The sequence below is a fragment of the Lolium rigidum genome, chromosome 7 (assembly GCF_022539505.1).
Source record: "Lolium rigidum isolate FL_2022 chromosome 7, APGP_CSIRO_Lrig_0.1, whole genome shotgun sequence".
Classification (NCBI taxonomy): domain Eukaryota; kingdom Viridiplantae; phylum Streptophyta; class Magnoliopsida; order Poales; family Poaceae; genus Lolium; species Lolium rigidum.
In genome coordinates, this window is record NC_061514.1 from 306025964 (window position 1) to 306035589 (window position 9626).

The following is a 9626-nucleotide window of genomic DNA, read 5'->3' on the forward strand; positions in this document are numbered from 1 at the left end:
TTCGGATGATAACACTGAAGGTGGACTTTTTAGGCATAGATGCATGCTTGGATAGCGGTCTATGTACTTTGTCGTAATGCCCAATTAAATCTCACTATACTCATCATAATATGTATGTGCATGGTCATGCCCTCTTTATTTGTCAATTTCCCAAGCTGTAATTTGTTCACCCAACATGCTATTTATCTTATGGGAGAGACACCTCCGAGTGAGCTGTGGACCCCGGTCCTATTCTTTACATCGCATACAACCTACTTGCAATACTTGTTTTTTGCAAACAATCATCTTCCACACAATACGGTTAATCCTTTGTTACGGCAAGCCGGTGAGATTGACAACCTCACTTTGTTTCGTTGGGGCAAAGTACTTTGGTTGTGTTGTGCGGGTTCCACGTTGGCGCCGGAATCCCTGGTGTTGCGCCGCACTACATCCCGCCGCCATCAACCTTCAACGTGCTTCTTGACTCCCTACTTGGTTCGATTAAACCTTGGTTTCTTGCGAGGGAAACTTGCCGATGCGCGCATCACACCTTCCTCTTGGGGTTCCCAACGGACGTGTCAACTACACGCATCAAGCAAATTTCTGACGCCGTTGCCGGGGAGATCAAGACACGCTGCAAGGGGAGTCTCCACTTCCCAATCTCTTTACTTTGTTTTTGTCTTGCTTTATTTTATTTACTACTTTGTTTGCTGCACTAAATCAAAATACAAAAAAAATTAGTTGCTAGCTTTACTTTATTTACTGTCTTGCACTCTATATCAAAAACACACAAAAATTAGTTACTTGCATTTACTTTACTTGATTCATCATGTTTCCTTTTAATTTTACCACGAAAGACATACCGGTAGGACGTGGGTCTATAATTGGGAGAAATAATATAGAAGAATTTTTCAATCATGTCAGTACCGTTGAAGATTTTGAAGATAGACACTTGGTAGAACTTGCTCCTACTTATGAAATTGCCGCTGCAGCTTTAGTTCGTATGATGGAAACTAAATTTGTTAATCTCAATCCTATAATCCAACACATGTTTCTTACACTCGGTGATATGGAAGAAGGGGAAACGAAAGACTTTGTTTTAGAAACCCTTCTTAGAGAATTTGGTGGTATAGCAAGAGAGGCTAGAAAGGTCTTTGCTAAATATAATATGCTTGGTTCTTATACCAATTTTGTTAGTCTCCTTGAAAAGATGGATATGGATAGAATAAAGTACACTAATAATATTAATGATGGTGGGGAGATCAAAGCACCAATACCATGTAAGCTCCTAGCGATGAATGATGCACTAGAAAATAATTATGCTTGGCTTGTTCCTGAAAATTTGTTTGATGAGAGTAGCAAGCCCAAGACTAATGAAAAGGGGGACGCTAAAACTTATGTATCTAATATACTATGCCTGGTTGAGAAAACTCCGCATCCCGCTGTAGATGCACCGTCTCTTGATAATACTTGATACACACTTTCTGCGCCTAGCCGAAAGGCGTTAAAGAAAAACGCTTATGGGAGACAACCCATGTGTTTTTACTACAGTACTTTATTTTTATTTTGTGTCTTGGAAGTTGTTTACTACTGTAGCAACCTCTCCTTATCTTAGTTTTGTGTTTTGTTGTGCCAAGTAAAGTCGTTGATAGTAAAGTTCATACTAGATTTGGATTACTGCGCAGAAACAGATTTCTTTCCTGTCACGAATCTGGGCTGTTTTCTCTGTAGGTAACTCAGAAAATTATGCCAATTTACGTGAGTGATCCTCAGATATGTACGCAACTTTCATTCAATTTGAGAATTTTCATTTGAGCAATTCTGGTGCCTCGATAAAATTCGTCAATACGAACTGTTCTATTTTTGACAGATTCTGCCTTTTATTTCGCATTGCCAGTTTTGTTATGTTCGATGGATATTTCGATTCCATTGACTTTCAGTAGCTTTGTGCAATGTCCAGAAGTGTTAAGAATGATTGTGTCACCTCTGAACATGTTAATTTTTATTGTCCACTAACCCTCTAATGAGTTGTTTCGAGTTTGGTGTGGAGGAAGTTTTCAAGGATCAAGAGAGGAGTATGATGCAATATGATCAAGGAGAGTGAAAGCTCTAAGCTTGGGGATGCCCCGGTGGTTCACCCCTGCATATTCTAAGAAGACTCAAGCGTCTAAGCTTGGGGATGCCCAAGGCATCCCCTTCTTCATCGACAACATTATCAGGTTCCTCCCCTGAAACTATATTTTTATTCCATCACATCTTATGTGCTTTTCTTGGAGCGTCGGTTTGTTTTTGTTTTTGTTTGAATAAATGGATCCTAGCATTCATTGTATGGGAGAGAGACACGCTCCGCTGTAGCATATGGACAAGTATGTCCTTAGGCTTTACTCATAGTATTCATGGCGAAGTTTCTTCTTCGTTAAATTGTTATATGGTTGGAATTGGAAAATGATACATGTAGTAATTGCTATAATGTCTTGGATAATGTGATACTTGGCAATTGTTGTGCTCATGTTTAAGCTCTTGCATCATATGCTTTGCACCCATTAATGAAGAAATACATAGAGCATGCTAAAATTTGGTTTGCATATTTGGTCTCTCTAAAGTCTAGATAATTTCTAGTATTGAGTTTGAACAACAAGGAAGACGGTGTAGAGTCTTATAATGTTTACAATATGTCTTTTATGTGAGTTTTGCTGCGCCGTTCATCCTTGTGTTTGTTTCAAATAGCCTTGCTAGCCTAAACCTTGTATCGAGAGGGAATACTTCTCATGCATCCAAAATACTTGAGCCAACCACTATGCCATTTGTGTCCACCATACCTACCTACTACATGGTATTTCTCCGCCATTCCAAAGTAAATTGCTTGAGTGCTACCTTTAAATTTCCATTCTCCACCTTTACAATATATAGCTCATGGGACAAATAGCTTAAAAACTATTGTGGTATTGAATATGTACTTATGCACTTTATCTCTTATTAAGTTGCTTGTTGTGCGATAACCATGTTCACTGGGGACGCCATCAACTATTCTTTGTTGAATATCATGTGAGTTGCTATGCATGTCCGTCTTGTCTGAAGTAAGAGAGATCTACCACCTTAATGGTTGGAGCATACATATTGTTAGAGAAGAACATTGGGCCGCTAACTAAAACCATGATTCATGGTGGAAGTTTCAGTTTTGGACATATATCCTCAATCTCATATGAGAATAATAATTGTTGCCACATGCTTATGCATTAAAGAGGAGTCCATTATCTGTTGTCCATGTTGTCCCGGTATGGATGTCTAAGTTGAGAATAATCAAAAGCGAGAAATCCAAAATGCGAGCTTTCTCCTTAGACCTTTGTACGGGCGGCATGGAGGTACCCCATTGTGACACTTGGTTAAAACATGTGTATTGCGATGATCCGGTAGTCCAAGCTAATTAGGACAAGGTGCGGGCACTATTAGTATACTATGCATGAGGCTTGCAACTTGTAAGATATAATTTACATAACTCATATGCTTTATTACTACCGTTGACAAAATTGTTTTATGTTTTCAAAATCAAAGCTCTAGCACAAATATAGCAATCAATGCTTTTCCTCTATGGAGGACCATTCTTTTACTTTCATCGTTGAGTCAGTTCACCTATTTCTCTCCACCTCAAGAAGCAAACACTTGTGTGAACTGTGCATTGATTCCTACATACTTGCATATTGCACTTATTATATTACTCTATGTTGACGATTATCCATGAGATATACATGTTATAAGTTGAAAGCAACCGCTGAAACTTAATCTTCCTTTGTGTTGCTTCAATACCTTTACTTTGAATTATTGCTTTATGAGTTAACTCTTATGCAAGACTTATTGATGCTTGTCTTGAAGTACTATTCATGAAAAGTCTTTGCTTTATGATTCACTTGTTTACTCATGTCATTACCATTGTTTTGATCGCTGCATTCATTACATATGTTTACAAATAGTATGATCAAGGTTATGATGGCATGTCACTCCAGAAATTATCTTTGTTATCGTTTTACCTGCTCGGGACGAGCAGAAACTAAGCTTGGGGATGCTGATACGTCTCCGACGTATCGATAATTTCTTGTGTTCCATGCCACATTATTGATGATATCTACATGTTTTATGCACACTTTATGTCATATTCGTGCATTTTCTCGGAACTAACCTATTAACAAGATGCCGAAGTGCCGATTCTTTGTTCTAGCTGTTTTTGGTTTCAGAAATCCTAGTAAAGAAATATTCTCGAAATTGGACGAAATCAACGCCCAGGGTCCTATTTTGCCACGAAGCTTCCAGAAGACCGAAGAGGAGACGAAGTGGGACCACGAGGTGGCCACACCCTAGGGCGGCGCGGCCCAAGCCTTGGCCGCGCTGACCTGTAGTGTGGGGCCCTCGTGTAGCCCCCTGACCTGCCCTTCCGCCTACTTAAAGCCTCCGTCGCGAAACCCCCAGTACCGAGAGCCACGATACGGAAAACCTTCCAGAGACGCCGCCGCCGCCAATCCCATCTCGGGGGATTCAGGAGATCGCCTCCGGAACCCCGCCGGAGAGGGGAATCATCTCCCGGAGGACTCTTCACCGCCATGGTCGCCTCCGGAGTGATGAGTGAGTAGTCTACCCCTGGACTATGGGTCCATAGCAGTAGCTAGATGGTTGTCTTCTCCCCATTGTGCTTAATTGTCGGGTCTTGTGAGCTGCCGAACATGATCAAGATCATCTATCTCGTAATTCTATATGTTGTGTTTGTTGGGATCCGATGAATAGAGAATACTTGTTATGTTGATTATCAATTTATGTCTATGTGTTGTTTATGATCTTGCATGCTCTCCGTTACTAGTAGATGCTCTGGCCAAGTAGATGCTTGTAACTCCAAGAGGGAGTATTTATGCTCGATAGTGGGTTCATGTCTCCGTGAATGCAGGGAAGTGACAGAAATCTCTAAGATTATGGATGTGCTGTTGCCACTAGGGATAAAACATTGGTGCTATGTTCGAGGATGTAGTTACTGATTACATTACGCGCAATACTTAATGCAATTGTCTCGTTGTTAGCAACTTAATATCTGGAGGGGGTTCGGATGATAACCTGAAGGTGGACTTTTTAGGCATAGATGCATGTTGGATAGCGGTCTATGTACTTTGTCGTAATGCCCAATTAAATCTCACTATACTCATCATAATATGTATGTGCATGGTCATGCCCTCTTTATTTGTCAATTGCCCAACTGTAATTTGTTCACCCAACATGCTGTTTATCTTATGGGAGAGACACCTCTAGTGAACTGTGGACCCCGGTCCTATTCTTTACATCGCATACAACCTACTGCAATACTGTTTTACTGTTTTTTTTGCAAACAATCATCTTCCACACAATACGGTTAATCCTTTGTTACAGCAAGCCGGTGAGATTGATAACCTCACTGTTTCGTTGGGGCAAAGTACTTTGGTTGTGTTGTGCAGGTTCCACGTTGGCGCCGGAATCCCTGGTGTTGCGCCGCACTACATCCCGCCGCCATCAACCTTCAACGTGCTTCTTGACTCCTACTGGTTCGATTAAACCTTGGTTTCTTACTGAGGGAAACTTGCCGCTGTGCGCATCACACCTTCCTCTTGGGGTTCCCAACGGACGTGTCAACTACACGCATCAGGCGGCGCCACCACCAACTCGCTCAGTAAGTTTATATGGCCACCACCAACTACACGTATCTGGCCACTCTAAAAGTTTGCAAATTAATCTCTACATGCAACACTGCCTCCTGTCCATACACTAGCTCAAATGGTGTTACTTGAGTTGCCCCATGCTTAGATATCCGATGAGCCCATAAAGCCTGTGAAAGCACTTCATGCCATTTTTTCGGATGCTCTTCGATTTTCTTCTTTATAAGCTTAATCAAAATTTTATTGCTAGATTCAGCATATCCATTAGCTTGAGCATAATAAGGCGATGAATTTAACAACTTAATTCTAAATGATTCGGCAAATTCACGAAACTGATGAGACATAAAAGAAGAACCTTGATCAGTACTTAAAGTTTGGGGAATACCGAATCTGTGAATAATATGCTCGACACAAAACTAATCACCTCTTTATCAGTCATATTTCTCAAAGGAACAGCTTCGATCCATTTAGTAAAATAATCCGTAGCTACTAGGATGAAGCGATGCCTTTTAGAAGAAGCGGGATGTATTTGACCAATAAAATATAAGCCCCACCTTATAAATGGCCACGGCTTAATGATAGGATTTAACATAGTCGCAGGTGCTAACTCGTATATTCCCAAATTTTAGACATTCTTCACACCCCTTGTAATATCGGAAACAATCTTCTAACAAAGTCGGCCAATAAAAACCTGCTCTCTTTAATAACCACAGCATCTTATGAGCCGACTGATGTGTCCCGCATATTCCTTCATGCACTTCACCCATAGCTATTTTAGATTGATCAGAATCTAAGCACTTTAAAAAATAACCCATCTATTGTTCGGCGATATAATTCCTCATTTAACAAAGTATATTTCAAAGCTTGTCGCCGAATTTTCCTATCCCTTGTCGACTTGGATCTTTTAAATAATTGATTAATGGAACTCTCCAATCCTCAAATTGTAAATTATTTTCTAATTCAGTCATCCGTGGCACTCGCAGCGAATTCTCATTGGCCTGTATTATTCCTTCATGTACCGAACTACAAACAATTGTACCATATACTGATTCAATAGCTAATAGACCAGTCTTACTTGCAGCAACATCTAACGTTGGTGCCTCTAGTACGAGAAATCTCCCTCTGGTAACAATATAACCAGATGCTTGCTGTGCTAAATAATTGGCTCTAGAATTTTCTTCTCTAGGTATATGATGGATAGTAAATGTATCTAGAGACTTAATTATGGCTAAACATCGGTCTAGGTAACTATTTAGTAATCCATCAAAGCACTAAAGTGCGCCTGTTATTTGTTGTACTACTAGAAGCGAATCTCCATAAGCATCTATGTCCCTCACACCCATGTCCACTAAACTTTGCAAGCCAAACAACAAAGCCTCATATTCAGTTCGATTATGTAACATCCCTATTTTGCTAAACCCTAATTAGATTTGTTTGTGCATCATGAGCATCATCTAATATGCATTAGGAAAAATTTGCATTTTAAAAGTGAAGTGGAAACCCTAAACTCCAAAGTTCTACCTCTATTTGAAATGTGTTCAAATGTTTGAAACCTCAAACCGAAAATAGTTGGTCTCTTAAATACAAATAGAAAGGCCACTGAATATTTTACATAAAGTTTGGAGTTATTTTGGTTTTGCAGAAGAGTTGAAATAGCAAAATACTATACGGAGTAGTTTTAAAGCATGTTCTAAAGTTTTCAGGAAAACCCTCAAATGCCGGGGGCTTTTTACAAAGTTGTCTTTGTCTTCTTCCTCACGATGGAACCAGTTGCGTGGAGGCTTGCTGTGCCCCGCACGGCCACCTCCTGCTCGGCGCTGTCGAACGAGGAGACCAACCGAGCCCCGCACGCCTCTCCCTCTCCATTATCCTCTCCCTGGCGCGCCCTCTCTTGTCCCTCCCTCTCTCTTTCCTCACCCCGAACCAAACCCTACCCTCACAGACGCCGTCGGCCGCCGCCTTGCGCCGCCGCTACGGCCATCCCCCGGACACGCCGCCGGCACCATTAGAAGCGCCTCGTCGCCCTCTCCAACCCTGCAAAAGGAATCGGCCCGGGGCGTCATGAATCGCCGCCGCCATCGCCATTTCCGACCATTGCCGGCGACCACCTCGTCGTCGATTGCTCCGCCGCTCGGCCTCCATTCGCCTCGCCGTCACCTCCCCTGCGTTGCTGGTGAGTTGGCCGTTCTCCGGCGCCTCTCGGCCCTCTCCCTTTCCTCCTGTACCGCCCCCGCACCATGCGTCTCCCCGCGCCGCCGCCGGACATGGACACCGGCGTGTCTCCGGTGACCATTGGCGGGCGGCGCCACCACCAACTCGCTCGCCTCGCTCCCCTCTGTCGAACGCGCCCGCCCACTAGCTCCCCCACGCGCTAAATCGACGAGGCCGTGGTCGACATGTGGGTCCAGGCCATGATGGCGTCATGCTGATGTCATTATGACGTCAGCCTCCCTTTTCCTTTTTCTGTAATTCATTTCCAAAATTGTATAAAATTCGTAAATTCAATATCTTTTCCATTTTAAATCATAAAAATATGTATAATATGTCAAAATGTTCAGAAAAATGAAACCTATCTACTTATGCTATCATCATGCATAGTTAAGCAACTTCAATTAACAATTTTGTTAGAATAACGAAATACCACTTTATGGAAGTCATCGAAATGCAATGTTTTATGCATTCAAAATTCCATTTAATTTGACAATGATGCAATAGGGTTAGTTTCAATAACTTTCACATGCCATATCATCATCCTTGTATGCGTATTGCATCGATGCCATGTATTGAATGTTATTTCTCTATTTCTAGTATTCGCTTCTTCGCGACCGATAAAGCACGAGTCTGAGACGACGAAGATCAACAACAGTGATGATCAATTTCTGTCCTCCGACGAACAAGTCAAGTACAAGATTATCGAAGATCCATATTGGTTTATCAGGGACAAAGGCAAGCCCTAGCCTGGTTCATATATGATTTCGAAATGCTTTTACTCTGGTTCCTACATATTGCATACGATTCAACTGTCTTTTATCGATAGGTAGAGTTACCCTATCTCTTGCATGTTCCACCCTTGTAGCCTCAAATACCCTGATCCACTGCTCCTAGCATAACTAGGTTTAGCATGTGTGCATCGCTAGAGCCTTTATATCTTTATACTTAGCCATGCTTAGTTTGTTACGCTGTAACTCCGGTCTTCGGACTGGAGCCATACAATGAAATGAATGACAATAGCATAACAGGTTGACGTGGTAAGTATAGAGATATTGTTAAACCTGATTAAAGGCTCAGACGAGAGGCCACATTGGGATGTGGTGGGTTGTTTCGTTTCTGCCGACCCTAGGAACCGAGTTCCCGCCTCTTGAACCAAGACTGAGCGTACAACTGATACGTCCAATTTGCATCACTATTTTATATCATAATTTGCTGTTATTCATTGATATATTCAATGTTGAGAAAATCGCTTATCGGGTTCAACTCGGTCGGCTGACGATTAGCGATTAATAGGCAAATCGGACGATTAATCGGGCGATAAATGAGTTAATTGGACGATAAATGAATTTATCGGCTAATCGATGACCACTGAATAGGGATTAATCGGGCGATTAATCGTTGAATCGGACGATTTTTTGAACAGTGGATATATTTCATATTTGGACATAATACTTATGTTATTTCATCTATTTCGCATGTTTCATGATTATTGGAGGATCGAGCACCGGAGCCAGGATTCTGCTGGAAAAAGCACCGTCAGAATGCAATATTTCGGAAGATCAACAGTTGATGGAAATTATACCATAAATCCTATTTTTCCAGATGACGAAGGTAGCCAGAAGGGGGAGCCGAGGGGACCCGAGGTGGGCCCACCCCATAGGCCGGCGCGGCCCAAGGGCTGGCCGCGCCGCCCTGTGAGGAGGGGGGCCCACAGCCCCTCTCGCCTCCTTTTCTTCGCGAACTCCTTCGTCCCGAAAACCTAAGCTTCAG